The following is a 23,585-nucleotide window of genomic DNA, read 5'->3' on the forward strand; positions in this document are numbered from 1 at the left end:
GCTAATGGTAGGGGCTGTGTCCTCATTTCCTGCACTGCTGCCTTTTCATTTCCTGGCTTCTGCCACGTGCTTTCATATATGAAGTTCTCATTCTGTAAGTGCTGGGATGAGTCGCTCGAGGATTTCTGAGGCCAAAGTATCAGATCAATGGCTGTTGACATTATTTTTGTCAGTATTTTAGTGATTAAATGGGACCTACCTAGAGCACTGAGAGTTTCACAGCACAATGACCAGCATGGAGGGGCTGTCCATGAGGGTCGCACACTCACTGATAAGACACTAAGCCTTCCCATTCATATTCAATTTCACAAATTTGGATATCTTGGGATTCTTTTTAACATGATGGACACCACACCTTTGCCAAAAGAGCTCCACAATACCAACAATTTTCGCAGTCTAAACATCAACATAAAACCCAAGGTTTGTAGTTTTTGCAGGCTGAACAGGGAACAAGCCGTAATCTCTCTGTGCAGCTCATGTCTGCATGCTTGCGTCCCTGCTCGTGGAATTGTTGTTGCATTCTTGTGAGTGATATGGCTTCACGTTCTTTGCTGGAACGCACTTAGATCCTGCACCTGTGCAAATACAAGCACACCCTTTGCCCCAGGTTATTAGTGAAAATGGTCCTTCAATTTGTCCTGTCTCTGGGTTTCTGATTAAAACTGGAGTATTTTCTTTCCATTTTGCCTATGTGTTATCCGAAAAGTGCCAAAAAACTGGAGGATTGGGTTCTGCAAATGAGTTGTTCAAAAAATTAAAGCATGTAAAGCTTTGCTCAACCTCATCTGAGGCGTTGCTTGTGCCACTCCCCCTTTCTGTTGATTTAGAATGTTTTAGAGTGTGATGTGTCCTTTCAGTAATTGCTTGTCTTGTGGGACAACAGGGAATTCCAAAAGTGTGGAATGCTTACTGGTCTTCCATCAGGTGGTTCTGCTGACTGGCATCACTGGACACAGGGACCCTGTGTCCCTTCTCCATCACCAGCAACATTACACCAGAGGGGATCTCTTAGGGATTACAGCTTGCAGGAGTGGACAGACATTTTTGGCGTTTCTACTTAAACATAAAGCAAAAAATGGAGAGTGCAGGAGGCAGAGGCTGCATTTCAGTTCTCTGAACACTTCTCTGCAAGGTTGAAGACAGCACTGTTAAGCTGTAAATTGTCTCCTTCTGGCAAGGGCAGCTGGCAAGATTGTGGGGCTCAAGGACACAACAGGGGAGAGTCTCCTAATATGATCTGCACATGCTTTCAGGATGAAGGTTTAACAAGCCCACGCTGACACATGTGCTCTGCATGGAACCTTCACACTGGCAGAACAGACTCAAGTGCACCACAGAAGGTCAGAGGACCTATAGAGAGTGCATAGAGATGGCATGAGGTCAATGAGACTGCACGATTTTTCTGAGTACTCTTAGTTCAGCACTAGGGTCAAACTCTCCCAGCAGAAGACTAAATGAGTATAACACTGTGTTGATCACAGAGTGATAAAGGAAGCAAAAGAAAAAATGTGTCATGTCACATGCAGACCTTGAGCATGTGTACAAGTAGCACAAGAGCAGGGTTGATTTCTGGCCACCAGAGGAGTCCAGTGGAATGACACATGTACAAATGACCTCCTTGCATGGGATGCCAACAGACCGCAATCTAAATCTTCTTTATCCACTGATGTCTTTCTGCCCTGAAATCCTTGATGCTTCTATCCTGGCACTTTGAGAAATGACCCTTCATATAGGAAAACACGTGGCAGAAGCCAGGAAATGAAAAGGCAGAAGTGAAGGAAACCAGGACACAGCCCTGGCCATTAGCTGGGATGGCTCACATTTGACATGAGCTGGTCACAAAATTATGGCTTCCACTAAGGTACATCTTGGCCTGAGGCAGGGCCGGAGTGCTATAAAAGGCAGCCCAAGTCTCTGCTCCCTCATTCACTTCTCTCACCTCCTTATCCTCAGGAATCAGGTGAGTGGGAAGCCTCTTCTCCTTCTCCTGCTGCTGCTTCAAGATACGCTCTTTCCTGGCTGGACGTCTCAGCTGAGAGGGGCTGTGGTAGCACAGGGCTGGGAGGTGCTTCTGCTGGGAGAGGGCGGGGGAGAGAAGGTGTTGTGTAGACAGAGAGAGGCTGGCACTTGGCTGAGGTGGCTTCTGGGCTTGGAGCTGGGCAGTTCAGTGTGGGCCAGGAGGTGCCTTGGCTGCAGGGTGTTTGGGTGCAGTGCTGCTTCCTGATGTGTCCTCACTTTCTGCTTGTCCCTGCCCTCTGTGCCAGGTGCACCTGTGACCCCAAGCCATGTCCAGCTGCCGTCCCTGTGACCCTTGCTGCCAGCCCTGCGGCCCCTGCCCGCTGGCCAGCAGCTGCAATGAGTGCTGTGTCAGGCAGTGCCAGAGCTCCCACGTCGTCATTGAGCCGCCTGCTGTGCTGGTGACCCTGCCCGGCCCCGTCCTCAGCTCCTTCCCACAGAACACTGCCGTGGGATCCTCCACCTCTGCTGCTGTTGGCAACATCCTCAGCTGTGGAGGAGTGCCCATCAGCTCTGGGGGCTTTGACCTGTCCTGCATCACCAACTGCTATGGTGGCAGCAGATGCCGGCCCTGCTAAAGATGCTGCTGGCAACATCCTCTGGCAAGAACCTCCAAGACCTCAGAACATGATTCTGGGCAGGAGATAGAGCTTCTGGACATTCTATTTACAGCTTTAGGATGATGTTTCCTTCTCCTACTATTCTTCTTTTTTCTGTGCTATCCATGTGTACCCAGGCCAGCCCAGGGGGGTCTGTTGCCCTCCCTTCCTCTGCAGGGCAGGCAGTTGGACACCCTGCAGGAGCTTCTCTGCATCGTAGGGACTCCTTCTGGTGCTTTCTGTGAGCCATGTCCTTTTCTTTAGACTCAATAAAATACTTTTGCATCTAAGTCATGGCCTCTTAGTCATGGTTCATTTTCTGGCACACTTTCTATATTGCTTTGGGAAAATGGTGGTAGAAGAAGAGGGTTCAACTCCCTTGAAGCTGACAAAGTCATCCCTGGCTACTCAAATGCCAAAGATCATCAGGAAGAGCATAGTTCCAAAGTCTGACAACAGTTGTGAAGGGAAACAACAATGTCTGGGGACAACCTATTACCTCACCTCTTCCTACTTGTCCCCTCCATTACCAGATCATTCCATGGCCTGCACACAGTAGCACAGGTAGATGAGATACACTCCCTCAGCACAGGCAGGACTCAGCTGATATCCAGACATGGAGGGCTGAAATAATTCACAAGTTTGCTATCAGCCATACTCAGGTTAATGAAGTGGTAAATGACTTTCGTCTGAATTTGTGCAAATGTCCTATGGCTTTATTATAAATTTGTAACATTTCTTGTCTATATGATTGTATGTAATCTATCCATCGAGTACTTCCTGGATGAGGCCTTTGATCAAACCAGTGTCCACTGCTGCTGGGTCAACCTTTGGTTGCCAATTTATGCTCACTTTGTGACCTCATTCCTGTCTTTGCACTGTACTGTGTTGTGCCTGTCTCCAGGAGAGAGAACAAGGATGTTTGTTGCAAAAATGGGCTGCTTACCTCTGTACAGCCCCTTCTCCAGCCACAACCTGTTTTTTCTCACAGTGTCTTCTTACCTACAGTCCTTGGTTGGCTCCATGGTTATCTGGTTATTGGTGTTTGAGACACCTTATCATCTGGGTTTCTGCATCACCCATGGCTCAAACATCAGTATGGATTTGGACTGAAAAAGGAGAAGTAGAGAAAGAGGGAGAGAGAGAAAGGGGAAAAGCTATATAAGATATCTCTGAATTTGGGGATTAATGTCTTTAAAATCCTCCACATTTTAATATACAATCTGATTACAAAAATAAAAGGCAAAAATGTTAACATCAGGACAATTGCAGGGTGCAATGTTTTATTAAGAACTTCAGATGTTCTTGGTGACCATCCAAATAAAATGTCCCAACAGTGGTGTTCCCTGTCTTTCTTTGGTTGCTCCATCACCCAGTGGATTATTCTACATCAGGATGAATGGTAATCAAAACTTTCTGTCTGTATTCCCAAGCTTCCTTCAATAGCATTTTTTCACATCCAAGTGAGATTCATTCAGTAGGCATAGGCTGCTGGTCTTAAGTCAGTGTATAATTAAATCATAACAACTGGTAAGATATAAGAGAAGCTAAATAACTAAAATCACATCCCATAATGTCAACAAAGTTACAAGCACAAATACTAGGGTACTTGTATGTACAATAATGTTGTCTACAAATACAAATTCATGAGGGGTTCTCACACAAGCACATCCATTCCATCAGGCCCATACTCTGTGCTCTAGGGGCTAGAGTGCATCTCCATTGGAATTTAATCCTGACAGAATGATTTGGTATATAGTATATACTGAAGCACCATGTACTATTACAACAAAAAGTGTGGTTTATGGTTAGTGGGGTCATAAAGGAAAATTAATAGTTGCTACCAGTATCTAGTTTCTAGGAGTGAAATTCCCTTATGTATTATCCCAAGTTACCTTTGAATGCCTTGACCTTCCTTTGTAATTGCTGCCCCAGTAAACTGCACCCACAAGAGGGAAGTGTTTGTAGTGCTGAACACAATGGTTACCATATTGATTAGCATAAAAAAAAGAAGCTAGAGTTTCAACCCTGTGGGTTGAGCTTGTTGATGTGTGAGCCAAATTTGGTTCCTGCTGGTAATGATGACTTGTTGGATTTCAACCTTGCCTGGTTTGTGGCCATAATGATCTTGCAATTCAGCCACCTTAATCTGATCAAATGGGGTCATGTTTCATGTGTGATTTACTGCACTACCCCAAGGTTTTGTAGTGGATCAGGCTTCATGTGTGGGGGAACTTGAAAGAGAGAAAGAATCATCTTTACCTAGTTCTCTGTTGTCAGGATCAATCCGCTTGAAAGGGTCTAAACCTCCTGTCTGATGAACGGGCAGGCTTATGAGACAAGGTTCTCTCTAATCATGTACCATCAGGAACACCCCAGCCCTCAGTATTCTTGGGCTACTGCCTTAGACAGCATAATTTGATCATCACCCATCAGGAACACTCCATACACATTCAGTTTCCAATTCCCTTTCCAGCTCCTGTGGATTTCTTCTATACTTTTACTAGAACTTCGATACCTTTGTCACTGTATATGGAACAGTTTAAGTACGAATTTACTGCATGTGACCATCTGGGGTTTTAGTTTTAGTTATGGGTTGCAATGTTACTTCACTCTCATCAGATGTCAATCCAAATGTTGTGTCTTGCTCTTTATCAGAATAACAGACCTTTTTATAGTCTTCAAAATCCATGATTCAATAAAAAAATTCAGAGTTATGAGACCATGTTTCTGCAATTTGTCCCAATTCTGCACGCTGCAGTTGGAGGGGAGGCGGTTGTGGTCATAGTGGTGGACTTCTGCTGTGGGGAGAATTTGCTGCCACTGCAGAGCTTTGTCCTTCACTGCTTCTCCTTACCGTGAGTGAGCCTTTGCTGTTGAACTGGGACCTTTTCTACACCAAGTCTCGCTGGGAGAGACTCTCACCATCTGCCTGGGTGCCTCGGGGGAAACCTTGGACCTCTGCAGGGAGCATCTCCTGGCTGCTTGCAGGAGCCCATGCTGCTGCCATCCCCAGGACTTCACATGGGACATGTGAGAGCCAGGGGAAAACACAAAACAATCTCCTCCCTCCACCTCCTTTCTCCTTTTGGACCCGCCCAGCCCTGCTGTTTTCTGCCCCTGCTTTGGTGGTTTTTTGCTACATTTTAATTAGACACCCTACATCTGCTGGACCCCCACTGTTCCTGACACACCTTCAGGGGGTTTTGCTACATTTTGTTTGCCTCCTTGAGCTTGCTCACCTCTGCTGTTGTAGCTAGCCACTCCGAGGTTCCTGCTACAGCACATTTCACCTCCTGCAGCAGCCCTGAGGCCGGCTGCTCCCCATGAGTTTTGCAAAGGGAGCCACCTCCCCTCTGCTCCATGGCCTGAGCCGCCATCACCGCCTGAGGGAGACACGGCCACAGCGCCCCCTGCAGGCTCGGGGCAATCAGCGCACCCGCCCTGCCCGGCCGGGAGCCACCAGCGCCCCCTGCTGGCTGTGACCGGAACTGCACCAAAGGGGAAAGCACCTGCGGCCCGGAGACGGCCGGGACTGTTTGCTGGTGCTGCTGCTGCTGCTGTTGTTTGCCTTGTTATATATATTCTATTAAAGAATTTTTATTCCTTTTCCTACATCTTTGTCTGCAAGCCCTGTAACTTCAAAGTTATAATAATAATTTGGCGCGAAGGGTGTTGTATTTTCTGTTCCATGAAGTTTCCCGCCTTCCTTGGCAGACACTTGTCTTTTATACAAAGACAATTGTCAGTATATAGTAGGGTGAAAGAGAAGCAAGAGAAAGACGTTAAATGAGAGAAAGAAAGGAAGACAGAATACCAGTCCTGGCTCGAGCATTGATTCAGGCTGTTGGAGTATCCAGGTGGAACAAGGACATTTGTCCAAAAAAAGTGCTGTCCTACCTCCACATGGCCCTTTCTCCAGTCACATCCCATTTGTTCTCACAGTGTCTTCTTACCAAGAACCCTCGAGTGACTTCACAGCCATCAAGCTGTGGGTTTGAGATGTACATGAGTCCCTCTTCCTCTGTGCTCCTACACCAGTGCTCAGTGAGATGGACACAGATGGTGTCTGTGCCATGAACTCTGGGCAGGAAGAGCATGGGGGGAACCAAACAAGATCCATGGGGCCTAAGCTGTTTTTTTGAGCCCAGCTATGCCTTCAGGAATTCCTGAAGATGCTGAGAGAAAAAACAGGATGTGGCTGGAGAAGGCACCATATAGAGGTAGGACAGCACCTTTCTGGAGCTACCTCACTATACTTCCTGGAGAGAAGCACAACATGGAACAGCACAAGGAGACAAATGAGGTCACAAAGTGCACATGGACTCTAGGGGGGGCGGGGATCAAGGTCACCAAAGACCCCTGAAGTTTCCAACCCTTTTCCAGAAAGATCTGAAAGAACAGACTGTGTATGAGAACCCATTTGCATGGAAAGTGAGAGACCTATCTTTGGAGCAGAGAAACCTACCCATGAAAAGGTATCCTCCCAAATCTGGGCACTGCTCTCAGGACCCTGGACATCCAATGGACTGGACTGGCACAGATGGATGGATACTGAAGCCAGGACTGACTTCTCATCTGCTGGATTGGTGCTGGTACCAGGACTTCTTTTTCTCTCTGGTTCTCTCTTTACTTCTCTCTTACACTCTCTTCCCCTCTCTTTCTTTCTGTCTTTCCCTCATTAATCAATATCTCCCTCTTTAGTTTCTCTCTTCTCTTTCCCCAAGCCACTTAATCCAAAACCCACAGCCATGTGCTTATATAATAGGTCTGGCACTACTATAACATATCAATCTCCACACTAAGTGTGCAATTTACTAATAAAGCTTTCTTTTTTAATGCAGACCCTCTGACTTTTGCCATTCCTTTTCACTGGGAGCATTTATGAACTTTGAGTGTTTTCTACACGTTAAAGGTGCAACCCCATGGCCTGCTCAACTTGATTGGCAGATGCTGATCCCAAATTCTGCATCACCACAGCCCTGCATGTCTAAACAGCAGCTGGTCCTGCCAGATGCTGAAGGACTCTATGAAGTACCTGTCTTGTCTGCCTTTGATCACACGTGCTGCTCATAGGCTGTAGACTGGGTAATGCAGAAGGAGGAGATGAGGCTGTGGGCTGGTCCCAGACATTGCTGTTTCCTTTCCTCATTCCTTCCACCCTTTAGAACCATATTTTCCCTGTTTGGCATTGGCTGTGGAGTTGCCAGGGTGGATCTTCCTCAGTTCCAATGGAAAAGGCAGAAAGGAAAATCCACTACAGAGAATCCCACACTCTGCCCCTCTACCTTCTACCCTGAGAAGACTGGAAGAGTTGCCACGGAAAGAAGGACAACTTAGAGACCAAGGCTTTGATGCACAACTTTAATGAATGTAAAGTAGAAACAGAGGTGGCTCACAGAGAGCACTGGCAGCAGCCACATAGATGCAGTGGAGCTCCTGCAGGGTGTCCATCTGGCTGCCTGAAAGAGGGAGGGCAGCACATCCCCCTAGGCTGGCCTGGGGAGACACAGACAGCAAAGGAAAGACAAAAAAAAAGTAGAAGGGAACAATGGCTCAAACACTAAACACCATGTCCCAAAGCTCTATCTCCTGGCCAGAGCCAGGTCTGGAGGTGTTCAAAGTTCTTGCCTAAGGGCTTTGGACACCTTTAGCAGGGACGGCATCTGCTGCCACCATAGCGGCTCGTGATGCAGGACAGGTCAAAGCCACCAGAGTTGATGGGCACTCCTCCACAGCTGAGGATGTTGCCAACAGCAGCAGAGGTGGAGGATCCCACGGCAGTGTTCTGTGGGAAGGAGCTGAGGATGGGGCCGGGCAGGGTCACCACCACGGGAGAGGGTTCGATGACGACGTGGGAGTCCTGGCACTGCCTGACACAGCACTCATTGCAGCTGTTGGCCAGCGGGGTGGGGCCGCAGGGCTGGCAGCAAGGGTCACAGGGCCGGCAGGAGGACATGGCTCAGAGTCACAGGTGCACCTAGATGGAAGGCAGGGACAAGCAGAAAGTGAGGACACAGGAGAAGCAGGACTACCACCAACTACCCTGGAACCATGGCATTGCTGGTCCACATTGCACTGCCCAGCTCCAAGGCCAGGAGCCACCTCAGCCAAGTGCCAGCCTCTCTCTGTCTGCACAACACCTTCTCTTCCCTTACCCCTCCCAGCAGAAGCAGCTCCCAACCCTGGACTACAACTGCTGAGACCTCCGGCCAGGAAAGAGCTGGTCTTGAAGCAGCAGCAGGACACTCACCTGATTCCTGAGGAGAAGGAGGTGAGAGAAGTGGATATGAGAGCAGAGACTTGGGCTGCCTTTTATAGCAGTTCTGCACTGCTTCCAGCCCAGAGGCACCTTAGTGGAAGTAATAATTTTCTGACCAGCTCATCTCAGATGCAAACTATCCCAGCTAATAATGGGGCTGTGTCCTTGTTTCCTGCACTGCTGCCTTTTCATTTCCTGGCTAATTCCGCGTGCTTTCCTATATGAAGATTTCTTTCTCTAAGTGCTGGGATGACAGCATCAAGGATTTCCAAGGCAGAAAGACGTCAGCACAGGCAGAAGTCTCAGATTAATTGTTATTGGCATCCCCTGTGGCCAGATGGTGTTTACCTGTCTCATTCCTGTGGTCTTGTCTGTGGCTAAGTTGTCAGAAAATGGACATTGCTCTTGTGCTGCTCTCCAACGTGCCCAAGGCCTCTGCTGTGATGGGACATGCTGCATCTCCACTACAGTGTTCTCAGCTAATGATGCTTCCTGACCTTATTTGTATGTACGGTTTTTTGTTTGTTCCATGAAGATGTGTGAGCACATATGTGTCAGTCTAGGCTTGTAGTAAAATCACTGGTCAAATTAGCAGGAAGATTATTCTAGGAGGTATTCAAAAACACATGATTAATAAGGTGGTTGTTTTTCACAGCCAGTGTGAGTTCATAAGAGGAAAGCCTTACTTGTCAAACCTAATTTCCTTTCACATTAATGTAACCTACCTAGCTGATGAATGGTAGCCAACTGATGCAGTCTTCTTTGCACTTCTCCAAAGTTTCTGATACCATTTTTTGTTTTTCTCACAGGATCCTTCTGGACAAAATGTCCAGGACACAACTGGATAAATACATTGTGTGATGGGTGAACAACTGGCTTATGGGTCAGGCAAAAAGGGTGACAGTGATGGGGTGACATCAGACTGGCAACTGGTTTCCAATGAGGTTCCTCACTTTTAGGGTCAATCCTCTTCAACATCTCCATAAACAATTCTCCAAGACTTGGACAAAAACCAAGTTTGCAGAGTATACAAAACTGGGAGGAGCTGACAACTCCCTCAAAGGCAGAGAAGTTCTGCAAAGAGACCTCAACAAATTAGAGGTGGGCGACCACTAACCATGTGAAGTTCAACAAGGGCAAGTACCAGGTTCTGCGCCTGGGATGAGGCAACCGTGGATGTACAGACAGACCGGGGACAGAGAGGCTGGAGATCAGAGCTGAGGAAAGCGACTTGGGGTCCTGGTTGATGGCAAGTTGGATATGAATCAGCAGTGCCCTGGCAGCCAGGAGGGCCAACAGTGTCCTGGGGGGCATCAGGCCCAACATTGCCAACTGAGCAAGGGAGGGCATTGTCTCACTCTGCTCAGCACTGAGGCGGCCTCACCCTGAGCTCTGGGGGTAGTTTTGAGCACCACAATATCAGAAAGATACTAAGCTGTTAGAGAGTGTCCAAAGGAGGGACACAAAGGTGGTGAAGGGTCTGGAAGGGGTGCCGTATGAGGAGTCACTGAAGTCACTTGGTTTATTTAGTCTGAGTAAGGGGAGGCTGAGGGAAGACCTCAGTTCAGTCTATGACTTGTGGAGGGGCAGACACTGATCTCTTCTTTCTAGTGACCAGGGACAGGATTTAAGGGAAAGGTATGAAGTTGTATCAGGGGAGGTTTAGGTTTAGCTATTAGGAAAAGGCTCTTCCCTCAGAGGGTGGTCAGGCACTGAACAGGCTCCCCAGGGAATGGTCACAACCCCTAAGGCTGGTCAAGAAGCATTTGGATAATGTTCTCAGGCACAGGGCTGGGGTGCCTGCTCAGGGCCAGGTGTTGGATGTGATGATCCTGATGAGTCCCCTCCAGCTCAGGATATTCTGTGATTCTGTTAATCTATGAGTTAATATCTGACAATAATAATATTAAGGAAATGGTCCTAATTAGCTGCACCTTTCCATTTCCTGTAGAAATGGACATGGGCTTTAGAAAGGACATTAGATGGATGGATTTTTTGAGCATTTCTTCCAAATCTTTATGTGTGACTACTAATATCATTTTTCTTGAGAAGGTTTGGTAGTGAGGAAAGAAGATTGAAGGGGTGGTCATTATAAGAGGAATCCAGGGACAGTCACAGGTAACAGAGTCTGTTTCAGCCAGCTCCTTAATGGATGCACTGTTGCCCCACATGGGCAAATTAGCAATGCTGGTGGTTCCTCCATGAAAGCACATTCAGGAAAGGGCAGCACAGCCCACTAGGAAGTGAGGGATGACCCAAAAAATGTGAGAGACCAAGACCAAAGAAAGGCAAGGAGGAAAAGTTGCCCTAGACAATGGTGCAGAGGTTCCCCAGTAGCCCATGGAAGAGACCATGGTGCAGCAGATGTCCACAGAGAAGTCCATGGATGGTCCCATACCAGAGCACGTAGATGGAGCAGGTAGGAACTGCGGTCTGTGTAGGGCTCATGCTGAAGCAGGGTTCTGGCAAAACAAAGGCCCTTGGAGGACTCAGCCTGAAGCCCATGGACATGATGCTCACCGAAGCCAGTCTTGACAGTTTGCAGCCTATGGGATGGGCTGTAGCAGGGTAGAATGAGCAACTCTTGTGGGTGCCTGGCATTGGGCCAATGTCAAACCACAACACTTGCATAGCTTAAGCATGCTTGATACCAATTCCAACTAGTGAAATATCTGAGAGCTGAATAAAACAACAGCAGCTGGGCCCTGTCATGTGCTAAAGGAGGTATGAGTTACATATCTGTCCCTGTGTGCTGGCCATGAACATCAGGAAATGGAACACAGGAGAAGGAAGAGATGAAGTTGTGGGCTGTTCCCAGGCACTGTTATTTTCTATCTCCACTGCCAGCATATTTTGGTTTGTTGTTCTTATTGCTATTGGCTGTAGAGTAACAGGGGATGTCTTCATCAGCTGCAAGGGAAAGGGCACAAAGTAAAATCCATCACAGATACTCCCACCCTCTTCCTCCTCTATCTTCTTCCCTGAGCAGACTGGAATGGTTCCTACAGGGAGTATCAGGGACAGCCACTAAGATGCAGTGGAGATCCTGCAGGTTGTCCATCAGCTTCTCCTGTGGAAGGAGGGAGGGCAACATGTCCCCACTAGACTGGTCTGGGGACATAAAGACAACAAAAGAAAGAGAAAAGTGGAAGAAGGAAATAGCAACCTGAAGCTCTGTCGTGTGCCCAAACAGTGGAGACCTTGGGCATGCAGGTGAGAAGCACAAGAGTGGTGCCCCTTTCCTGACAATTTTGCCATGAACAAATCTACAGGCATGAAACAGGATCACATCACCTGCCCACAGGGAATGCTGCCAGTTCTTGATCTGAGCATTGTGCCTGTGCTGATGTCTTTCTGCCCTGAAGTTGTGGAACATGTAATCTTGACACTTCCAGAAGTTTGCATAAAAGAAAGCGCGTGGAATGCACGAGGAAATGAAAAGGCAGAAGTGCAGGAAAGCAGGACACAGCCCATGCCATTAGCTGGGATAGTTTGCATTTGAGATGAGCTGGCCAGAAAATAACCACTTCCACAAAGCTGCTACTGGGCCTGAGGCAGGGTAGGAGTGCTATAAAAGGCAGCCCAAGTCTCTGCTCCCTCATTCACTTCTCTCACCTCCTTCTCCTCAGGAATCAGGTGAGTGTGAAACCTCGTCTTCTCTTTCTGCTTCAAAACCAGTGCTTTCCTGGCTGGAGGTCTCAGCTGAGAGGGGCTGTAAGAGTTGAGGTCTGGGAGCTGCTTCTGCTGGGAGAGGGAAGGGGAGAGGAGGTCTTGTGTAGACAAAGAGAGGCTGGCACTTGGCTGAGGTGGCTCCTGGCCTTGGAGCTGGGCAGTGCAATGTGGGCCAGGAGGTGCCTTTGGGTACGGAGTTGCTTTTTATGTGTCCTCATTTTCTGCTTGTCCCTGCCCTCTATGTCAGGTGCCTGCCTCTGTGCCTGTGACCCTGAGCCATGTCCTCCTGCCGGCCCTGTGACCCTTGCTGCCAGCCCTGCGGCCCCACCCCGCTGGCCAACAGCTGCAATGAGTGCTGTGTCAGGCAGTGCCAGGATTCCCACGTCGTCATCGAACCCTCTCCCGTGGTGGTGACCCTGCCCGGCCCCATCCTCAGCTCCTTCCCACAGAACACCGTGGTGGGATCCTCTACCTCTGCTGCTGTTGGCAACATCCTCAGCTGTGACGGAGTGCCCATCAACTCTGGTGGCTTTGACCTGTCCTGCATCACCAGCCGCTATGGTGGCAGCAGATGCCGTCCCTGCTAAAGATGCTGCTGGCAACATCCTTGGGCAAGAACCTCCATGACCTCAGGACCTCGTTCTGGGCAAGAGATAGAGCTTTGGGACCTTGTAATTAGAGTTTCAAGCCATCGTCCCCTTCTTCTCCTCTCTCCTTTTGCTCTTTCTTTTGCCGTCCATGTCTCCTCAAGCCACTCTAGTGGAGACTTGTTGCCCTCCCCTTCCTCTGCAGGCCAAGCAGAGGCACACCCCCACTGCATCTTAGTGGCTGCTTCTGGTGCACTCTCTGAGCCACTCTGAGTATTTTTTTCTGCTACACTCAATAAAGCTTTTTTGCATCCATATATGTCTATGAGTCCTCCTTCATTCTATAACAACTATTCTAGTCTGCTCAGGGAAAATAGCTGGAGAAGGCAAATGATGGGATTCCCTGTAGTGGATTTTTCTTTTGCCTTTTCCCTTAGAGCTGACAAAGTCATCCCTGGTTTCTTGGCAGCCAGAGGCCATCAGGGAGACTGGCTCCAAAGGGTGGCAGGAATGGGGAAGGGAAAAAAAAATCCTGGGACCAGCCCACAACCTAATCTTTTCCTTTTCCTCCACTCCCTTACCTGGTCTAGGCTCCATGGCATGCAAATAGAAGCACAGGCAGATGAGAGGCACTCCCTCAGCACAGGCAGGCAAAGCTGGTGTCCAGACATGCAGGGCTGAGACAATTAACAAGTTGGGATTGGTATCCACCATACTCAGGGTACGCAGTGGTAAATGACTTTTGGTTGACTTTGTGCAAATTACTTAGGTCTTCACTAAAGGTTCACATTTCTTCCACTTATGGATTGATGTTATCTGAACACAGTCTTCCCTTTTGACTGAACAAGTGCCCAAGAGTATCAAGTAAAGGATGATGGACCCTGGTGAACAAATGGTCTGGCAGAGACAGCTCACAGATCATGCAGTCATGGAATGGTTTGGATTAGAATGGATCATATAGATCATCTAATTCCACCCAGGTGCCAAAATCACAGGGGCCTTTATCTAGGTCAAGATGTTCCAAGCCCCATAAGTGAGAGACGGGAAGGATTGCTTGAAATATTTCACAGGATTTTGCCTGAAGGGGCAGCTTGAGCTCTGCCCTGGTGAGGCAATACTCTACTCCATACATCCCATTCCCTGGACCTGCATCCCAACCCTTCAGAGGCTGCCAATCCCTGGAAAACCAGAGGCAATGCTCCACAGCCTACTCCTGCACTCCGGTCTAGCCCCAGAGTGTCCAGATGGCTGGAAGTCCCATCAGGACCCAGAAAAGTCAAAGGGTATTTAACCTGAGACACAAGGTAAGCGCATGTCTTGACCCTCCCTGTTCCTGGAATTTCTATAGGCTGAACACCACTGGAATCAGAAATGGTAGCTGCATTTGTTCTTTTCTATTCCTTTTCTGTCTTTTTCTCTTTCCCCTTCTTCCAATTCTCTCCTTAGAATTTTGAGTAAATAAAATCAGATGGGCTTAGAGTCTGCTAAATTGAATTGATTAAATTAATGCTTTCAGAAGTATTTTGTGTTGATTGGATGCTGCTTGAAACATTTTGTCAAGATTCTTCAATTTTCTAAAGTTGCCAGTAAACTTGTGCCAGTAAACAGTAAAGTTGCCAGGTTTTTGTGACCTCTTGAAAATATCTTCTTTGTGTTTCTCCTGTGTGTCTGACTTGGAGTACATGCAAAACCAAAGCCCTTTTAAGTGTCACACTGAACAAGATTTTGAGGGTATTACATTTCAATTGGCACAGCAAGCAAGGTACCCTTGAGGTGATGAAGAGCATTTTACACAGAGAGAACTGCTCCTTGCAGAATAAAGGGTAAATTAATTTTTGTTTGAAGCTGATGTTATATATAGCTAGTTTGATGGCTGGGTCTCGCAGCAATAATAAATATTATGTGCATATTAATGAAAATTTTATTGATGCATAGTTATGTTGTTATGATTTATTGTTTAGACGTCCTCTGTTCTCCCCATAGTTCCCCTTGCCCCCCTGTATGGGTGCCAAGAGATGGTGGTATAAAAAGCAGAGCAACCATTTTTGTAGATGAGCTCATGGCTGCCAGGGTCGCCGGCTCCCAGTGCGCTGTCGTTTTTCCTTATTCAGTCCTTTGTTGTATTTTGTTAAAGGTTTTTAATAAACCTTTGAAAATTTTAAAAGTGAGTGTCATTTTTCAGACCAATATTCTCCAGCAAAAAGGTCATAGAATTCTGGGTAAAAACTGATCTGACCTTGTGCTGGCTTTGTATTAATTGGTTTGTAGTGAAGAGGGAAGATATCATCCACAGAAGTGATGATCTAAGAAAAGCTGCTAACAGTTTCCTCTGTGACATGACAAAATGAATTAGTGGCTAGTTTGAATATTGACAACCTGTTAAACCAATTAAAGAGCTGAATACTCCTCTGTGAGATTCACATTTTAAGACAAACAAGCCCAGGGAAAGTCTCCTTTTTCTTCCGGAACAGGTGTAACAGCCTGTCCCGGCCCCTTCTGTGTGTTGTGAGAAAGAAGCTGAGTATCAAACAGGCATCAATATGATTAGGTTTGATCTCCCAGTTTATTACTTGTATTGTACTTTTATCAGGTTACAAAAAATAAAGCAAGCACAGCTAAACAGTTGGTGATTAGCTAAAAGTACATATGCATATACATTAAATGATTGGTCCACATTTTTTGGCATATAGTTTGCCTTTGTTCTACCTTATGGATAGGATTCTGTTTTCTACATCTATGAGAAGGCCTAACAAGTTGTTACACATCATCAGCATCCATGAGAAAGCATCCATGAGAAAGCATCCGTGAGAAGGAACACTAAATTATTATAATTGCTACTTTCTTATTAATTCAAAGCCTACAAGACCAGCACAGTAACAGTACAGACTCTCATGCTGTTCCCTGGTAGCAGGGATTGTTCAAACTCCCTATCAATAAATGATGGCCTCACTCTTCTAAAAATTCCTCTACATCTGTGCAGTGGGGAGCCTGCCCAGCCCACCCCAGCCGGGCTGTGCCTCAGCGGCTGCCAGGCAGGGGAAGGGGAGCCTGAGGGGCCCTGTCAGGGCAGGGCCAGGCTCCAGTCACTGTTAACATCTTGCCACTGGGCTGGTTTCCCCTCAGCGCAGTCAGGCCGGCCTGCAGCTGGAATTGAACGCAATGGGGGCCTGAGACCAGCCCTGTGGCCAGAGTGGCTGCTGCTGTTCTGGCCAGGCCCCTGAGACCCTGGCACGGCCCCCAGAGCGGCCTGAATCCGTGACTGTTTTGGCCACCGCCTGGCAGAAACCATCATGACCATCAGCAGGCCCCCAGGTGAGATATTGGCTGTTTCACTGCACAGGTGAAACTTGTAAAACACTGAGCCTCTTTTGAGTGAGACAAAAGGACAGAGTGAAGACACTTAGAGAAACAACATACAGACACCAAGGCCAGTGAAGAAGGAGTCAAGTCCCAGATGGGAGGAGAATGAGGAGACACTAGAATATCCCTTGAATTCATGAAAAAAAAGTAGGGGCATGGAGTGTTCAAATTGCAGACATGAGCAAAGGCATTCATGCTGAAGCAAGTGAATGTTGAAGTAGCTGTGATCTCATGAGAAGTTTGAACACAGAGAGAGAGATGAGAGCGATGAAGATCCTCTTCCCCCAGGGAAGGAAGATGATCTCTGTTCCCAGAGATGAAGATGATCTCAGAGATTAAGAGAACTTTTGCTTTTGAGCAGCTCATCCTTAAAATAGTTCCCTGTGAGTTGACATGGCCCATGAAGACAGCTGTGGGAAGGCTGTGAAAGATGGGAGGGACTTCACAATGCAGATTTCTGGGCAGCTGCTATTTGTGGAAATTAAAGGCACAAGAGAATTGTTTCTTGTGGAGAAATTTCCATGACACAGCAAGAGAGAGTCCTCTCTCTAAGACAACTGAAGAAAAACTATTTTAGCAGTGGTAAACTGACTGAAGGTCCCAGGTTTTGTCTCTGTACATTGTTAATGAGAAAGAAAAAAAAGGTTGTGGGGGGAGGAAAACTGTTCTGAAGGTTTTATCCTGATTCTTACTTGTTTTTTTTCTTTTAGTTCTGTTAATAAAATTTTCTCTCCCTTTTAAGTTTTGAGCCTGCTTTTCTTTCTCGTAATACTATCTTGCATCGGAAAAGGAGTTAATAATTCTAGTGGGTGCATTGGCATTTTGCCAACACTAGACCCACTACAGACCTGTTCTCCACTGATAGAATTATTAAAAGCTTATAGACCTTGTCCAACCTCATAAAGAGGAATGTGGGCAAAGAAAAATTGGCAAAATCTGCAGTTAGTTGCTGAGAAAACTTGAACTTTGTCAAAAGTAGGTGTAAAAACTCCAACAAAGAAAAAGTTCTGATGTCCATACAGGTGGAGGCTGAACTCAAAGAGAAATATGTTGTGGAGCAGCAACAGAAAGACCTGATTGAGTTACAAATTCTCTTGGGGGTTGAAACAATAGCCCACCTCAGGGCAGATTGAGAATGGAATGCCCAGAAGAAGTTAGCCCCAAACCTGAAAAACCAGTTAAACAAACTTGTCTGTAGTCAAAGCTTTGGAGTTGCAAATTAATGCTGCTGAGGGAGGTGTGGAGAACGAATTAGAGTTTTTCCCCCCTGAGGAACAGGTGGACCTCCTTGAACACAATGTCACAATCCTCAGCCCTTGTGAGTTTAATGCAGCAAAACCAAACCCTCCCTGCACCCTTGACTCTGTCGACCTGTAAAAATTGAGAAGGCAGAGAGGGAGGAGGCACTCTCTGAGCCTGATATCACTTCACTCCCCAGAGAAGGGGTTTGAGTCAGCAAAGCCAATCACCCTTCACTTCCTTTCACCCAAAGCTCTGCTCACTTGTAAAGACAAGTTCATTTATCAGGAGACAGAGTACGCAGTAATATTACCTGACTCTGCAACAGAATTGGTTAAGTTATAAGGAAAAATTTGCCATTGTCCCAAAGAAAATGGAACAGAGAAGGTTTTGAAAATTTCACTGAGGGGGGTAGTCTTGGGCTCTCTAAAAGCAGTAATCTTCTCTTAATTTTAATCAATCCCTTTCCAACAATAAATAACAAAATATCAGTAGATATAAGTGAAAAAAATAACAGTTTACTAATGAACGGACAGGCAAAAAACCCCAGTAAATTACTGCTAGATACACAATTGCTGAACCTCACAAAACCCATGGGAACAACGAGAGACATGAAATTTCAGAAATATCCTTCCCAAGGTGGCTGCATGGCTTGAGAGACAAGAGAAAGATGGCATCACATCCTTTCCTTCCAAGATGACAGGTGACTATGTGGTCCCAGGAAAAAAGGGACAAGATAATGGTAAACCCTACCAGGAAAGGCAAGAGCCTGTAGGGCAGCTCTAGTGGCCGATGAACACTTGCCAGCTCACGTGAGGTTTGCACTGCTGCTGATTCCTCCTGCCATTCATGGGGCTCCCCACATGCTGCTGCTGTGCTCTGCACTGTGCCCGTGGTGGAGAGGAAAGGACAGGTCTGTGCACTCCAGCACAGGGTGGTCCAACCCCAGGAACTTGCTCACTTTTTCACTGCTGGTAGAGTTTTTGAAGTTCATGTCAAAACAGTTTCTAATTGTGAAATGCAGTCTTTACAAATGGCTACAGTTGTAAATACAAAGCAGCTATCTTCAAAGCCAAGATTCCACCTTCACCAAAAGCTGCTATGAAAGAGAAAGTCTCTGTTTCTGCCTTCTTCTTTCCTGGAGAGGAGGCTAATCCATCTTGACTAGCTTGCTGGAGCATGGCTACCTGTGTGACAGGCAGCACCCATGGGGTTCACCTCTAGGCAGCTAAAAACTGCTACCTGCAGTATCTCTTAGACAAGAGAACAAAAACAAAAAGAGAATCCAAAAATGAAGAAGCCTTTGCCCAAACAAGACCAAGAGCCCAGCCAGGCAGTAGCCCATGGCGGTATTGTTTGGTTCACAGGAATGGGGACTGCATCTGTGTAGCCTGAATATGGCAGATATTGATATCAGCTTGTGATTCACCTCAGCCTCGCCTGTCTGGAAGGTAGCTGGGCCTCGCCAGGTAATGAAGGAGTGTATGGGGTGCATATCTCATTTGTCTTTGACCATCTGTGCTGACCACAGACTGTAGATCAAATGATGGAGGGGAGGAGAAGGCAGAGGTTAGGTTGTGGGCTGTCCCCAGGACTTTGTTTCCCATCTGTATTGCTGCAACACTTCAAAGCCAGGGTCTCCCTGAAGACCATTGTCTGTGGGGTAGCCAGAGAAGATTTTGACAGCTCAAAAAGAAAAGGCATGAAGTAAAATTCACTGCAGGGAATCCCAACACTCACTTTCTCCAACTTTTTCCTAGAGCTGACTGGAAGAGTTGCCATGGAAAGAAGGAGGATTTGGAGGCCATGGCTTGCTTGCAAAACAACTTTAATAAGTCTAAAGAAGAAAAGAAGGTGCCTCACAGAGAGCACCTGGAAGATGCACTAAGATGCAATGGAGTTCCTGCAGGGTGTTCCATCTGCCCACCCCAAAGAGGGAGGAAGAGGAAGGGCAATGTGTTCTCCCATGTTGGTCTGGGGAGACACATACAGCAAAAGAAAGAGATAAAGAGGAGAGAGGAGAAGAAAGGGACAGTGGCTTGAAACTCTAATTACAATGTCCCAAAGCTCTATCTCCTGACCAGAGACTCGTTCTGAAGTCTTGGAGATTCTTTCTCAAAGATGTTGCCAGCAGATTTAGCAGGGGGGACAACATCTGCTGCTATAGCAGTTGGTGATGCAGGAGATGTCAAAACTCCCAGAGGTGATGGGCACTCCTCCACAGCTGAGGATGTTGCCAACAGCAGCAGAGGTGGAGGATCCCACGGCGGTGTTCTGTGGGAAGGAGCTGAGGACGGGGCCGGGCAGGGTCACCAGCACAGCAGGCGGCTCGATGACGACGTGGGAGCTCTGGCACTGCCTGACACAGCACTCATTGCAGCTGCTGGCCAGCGGGCAGGGGCCGCAGGGCTGGCAGCAAGGGTCACAGGGACGGCAGCAGGACATGGCTCGGGGTCACAGGTGCACCTGGCACAGAGGGCAGGGACAAGCAGAAAGTGAGGACACCTCAGGAAGCAGCACTGCACCCAAACCCCCTGCAGCCAAGGCACCTCCTGGCCCCCATTGCACTGCCCAGCTCCAAGGCCAGGAGCCACCTCAGCCAAGTGCCAGCCTCTCTCTGTCTGCACAACACCTGCTCTCCCCTTGCCTCTCCCAGCAGAAGCAGCTCCCAGCCCTGTGCTACCACAGCCCCTCTCAGCTGAGACCTCCAGCCAGGACAGAGCTTCTTTTGAAGCAGCAGCAGGAGAAGGAGAAGAGGCTTCCCACTCACCTGATTCCTGAGAGAAGGAGGTTGAGAGAAGTGGATGAGGGAGCAGAGACTTGGGCTGCCTTTTATAGCACTCCTGCCCTGCCTCAGGCCTTGTAGAACCTTTGTGGAAGTCATAATTTTGTGACCAGCTCATGTCAAATGCCAACCATCCCAGCTAATGGCTGGGGCTGTGTCCTGGTTTCCTGGATTCCTGCCTTTTCATTTCCTGGCTTCTGCCATATGTTTCCCTATACGAAAGGCTGGTTCTGTAATTGCTGTGATGGGAAGGTCAGTGATTCTTGAGGAAGAGAACATCATCACAGGCAGAATGCTCTGATCAAGGGCTGGTGGCATCCCTTGTGGGAAGGTCATGTCCACTTGGATTTATTTCTGATTGGGTTGTTTATGGCAAAGTTGTCAGGAAATGGGCACTGCTCTTGTGTTTCTTGGTCATGTGCCTAAGAACTGAAATGTGATGGGACTTGACAGAACTTTTGATGTTCTTTCCATCATCCACTGTGCTCCTTCTTACCTCCTGTTCTCTGTGTCCCCAGGCCAGTCTAGTGGGGATGTGTTGCCCTCTCTTCCTCAGCCTGAGAGGCAGATGGACACCCTGCAGGAGCTCCAGTGTATCTTAGTGGCTGCTCCTGGTTCCCTCTGTGAGCCACCTCCTTTTATTTTGTAGACCCGTTAATGTGCACCCAAACCTGGGCCTCCAAGTTGTCCTTTGTTCTGTGGCAACACTTCCAGTCTGCTGAGTGAAAAAGGTAGAGAAGCTGTGGTTTGGGTCCCTGAGTGGATTTTACGTTGTGTTCTTTCCCCTGCAGCTAATGAAGACATCCCTGGCTACTCTGCAGTCAGTGGCCATCAGGGAGATCCTGGATGCAAAGAGTGGCAGTGGTGAATATGAGAAACAACCTTCACTGTGGGGGCAACAGCCCACAACCTCATCGCTTCCTTTTCCTTCTCTCCATTACCTACTCCATGAGTAGCACACGTGGTCAAAGAATGACACCCTTATGACACCTGTACCTCCTACAGTCCTTCAGTACCTGGCAGGGCCCAGCTGCTGTCCAGACAGGCAGGGCTGAGGTGATTCACACGTTGGTATCAGTGTCTGCCACAATCAGGCTGTGCAGAGAAAAGCAATGTGTGACATTTGTCAATTGCTCCTCTAAGTGTTAAAATCCAACACAGCTAAAACCTCTCTTAAAATGCAATAGCACAGAACAAATTTCTTATGCCTGGGAGCACATGAAATTGTCTATAGGATGGGTTTTGCTGTGTGGCTGACAGGCCTACTCATAGGTTCTGGCCAATATTTCTGGAGAAACCTGTTCTTATGGTAGATTAAGTACTTGACCAAGAAGGTTTGAAACATGAAAGTATTCCTTTTATCAGTTGACAGAGGGTAGTGATCCCCAAGTTACCCCACATGGTGAGAGTGCACTGGTTACTACTGCCTTTTGAACACCTGGAGTCAGGCTTGCTGTGAACCATCACACCAGAAGGAGAACCATGTGTTCTTTAGGTAAAGATATAAATTACACTTGACAAGCATTAACAGCCCTAACTACAGAAATGATACAAGTCACAGAAGCTGCCCTTGAAAATCGAGGAACAATTGACTACTTGGTGTTGAGATATAATCAGGGATGTGAAGACTTTAAAGTGATGTGTTGGTTCAATCTTTCCAATAACTCCTGACTAATAGAAAAGAAAGAAACAACTAAAGAAACCAACCACAAGTGCTATAGAGACAGAAGGACTAGATTTTCCTTGGCTGGTTTCATGGGTGGGACAACATTCCCCAGCTTTGGATGGTTAGAATGGTTTAAGCAATCTGTTGTACTTATTGTGATATGGTACTCATGACCTTAATCACATGTTTAATTCAGTGCTTGGCACCATGTATACCAAGCCAATATAAGAAATGGATATGACACTTTAAAGAAATGATATTAAAGTCTCAAAGGGGAGCTTTGCTACTGAGTAAGTTCTATTTTTTAAGAAGTCTTTCCAGCAGTGGGGGGAGATGTTGGAAAATTCTTTTGACTTAAGCACATTGTGTATGATCCCTATATTCATGGTTAATGCTTAGTTTTGCAGCAGACAGTGCTTAGTACAAATACCAGAGATTAATGTGGCCTAACACTTCCTTATTTACTTATATCACTGATTAATATGTATTAGCCAGTATCTTAGTTTTGAGTACAAGGTTTGTGTGTCAGAGTGAAGAATGATGGAGGAGTATTTTATGACCTGAGCACATATTTGAGATACTCTCAAAAAGAAAAGATTCATCAGAAGATCTGGAACCATATCCAAACAAGTCCATTGACATAATTAACATACATGCATGTATTCAAAAAGTGATGGATATATATTCGTTTTTGGAATACAGCTGGTCTGTTAGGCTACTGGGCATGCTTAGAGGAGACATCCCTGTGCATCCAGCTCTGCTAATCAAGTAACATCAGCTTCCTGAAGCAGGGCATTGGTTGGAGTTTATTTCCCAGTTTTCAATGGGGCTTTGAGCAGCCTGGGCTGGTGGAAGGTGTCCCTGCCCATGGCAGCGGGGTGAGTCAAGATTGTCTAACCTAAACCACTGGATGACTCTGTGATCTGTGGGCTGTCTACAGCAGACCCTGTCTTCACCAGGATCCATCTTTCTTTGTGTGTCTTGCAGTCCCCCTTGGGCACAGGTTTGGTCAAAGGCTTCAGTCAGGAGGGCATTGATGGACAGATGACATCCATCTATACATGGGAGAAATGTGCATTAATAGTGAAAAAGTCATTTACCACTGCATATCCTGAGTATGGCTGACACCAACCCTAACTTTTGAAATATCTTAGCACTGCATCTTAGGACAGAGACAGGCACTGCATGAGCTGAGGGCCCCTATGAGATGTGTACCTCATCTGCCTGTGCTGCTGTGTGCAGGCCGTGGAACCTACACTGGATAATGGAGGGGAGGAAAAGGTAGAGATGAGGTTGTTGGCTGTTTCCACACATTGCTGTTTCCCAGCTGTTGGGAGGAAAAGGTTAAAAATGAAAGATTTGGAGAGCAGGATGATAGACTTGAGCAAAGTGGTCTTGT

At 47.1% G+C, this 23,585-nt stretch overlaps 4 pseudogenes; 2 read left to right on the forward strand and 2 right to left on the reverse strand.

Moving 5' to 3' along the window:
* The first annotated feature begins 342 nt into the window (after positions 1–342).
* Positions 343–2,594, forward strand: LOC134554354 (feather keratin Cos2-2-like; annotated as a pseudogene).
* A 5,671-nt stretch (positions 2,595–8,265) lies between these two features.
* LOC134553872 (feather keratin Cos1-1/Cos1-3/Cos2-1-like) lies at positions 8,266–9,001 on the reverse strand (annotated as a pseudogene).
* A 3,379-nt stretch (positions 9,002–12,380) lies between these two features.
* On the forward strand, positions 12,381–13,136 carry LOC134553877 (feather keratin Cos1-1/Cos1-3/Cos2-1-like; annotated as a pseudogene).
* A 6,735-nt stretch (positions 13,137–19,871) lies between these two features.
* Positions 19,872–20,638, reverse strand: LOC134553870 (feather keratin Cos2-2-like; annotated as a pseudogene).
* Positions 20,639–23,585: the final 2,947 nt, after the last annotated feature.

This window comes from Prinia subflava, chromosome 8 (genome assembly GCF_021018805.1).
Source record: "Prinia subflava isolate CZ2003 ecotype Zambia chromosome 8, Cam_Psub_1.2, whole genome shotgun sequence".
Lineage (NCBI taxonomy): Eukaryota > Metazoa > Chordata > Aves > Passeriformes > Cisticolidae > Prinia > Prinia subflava.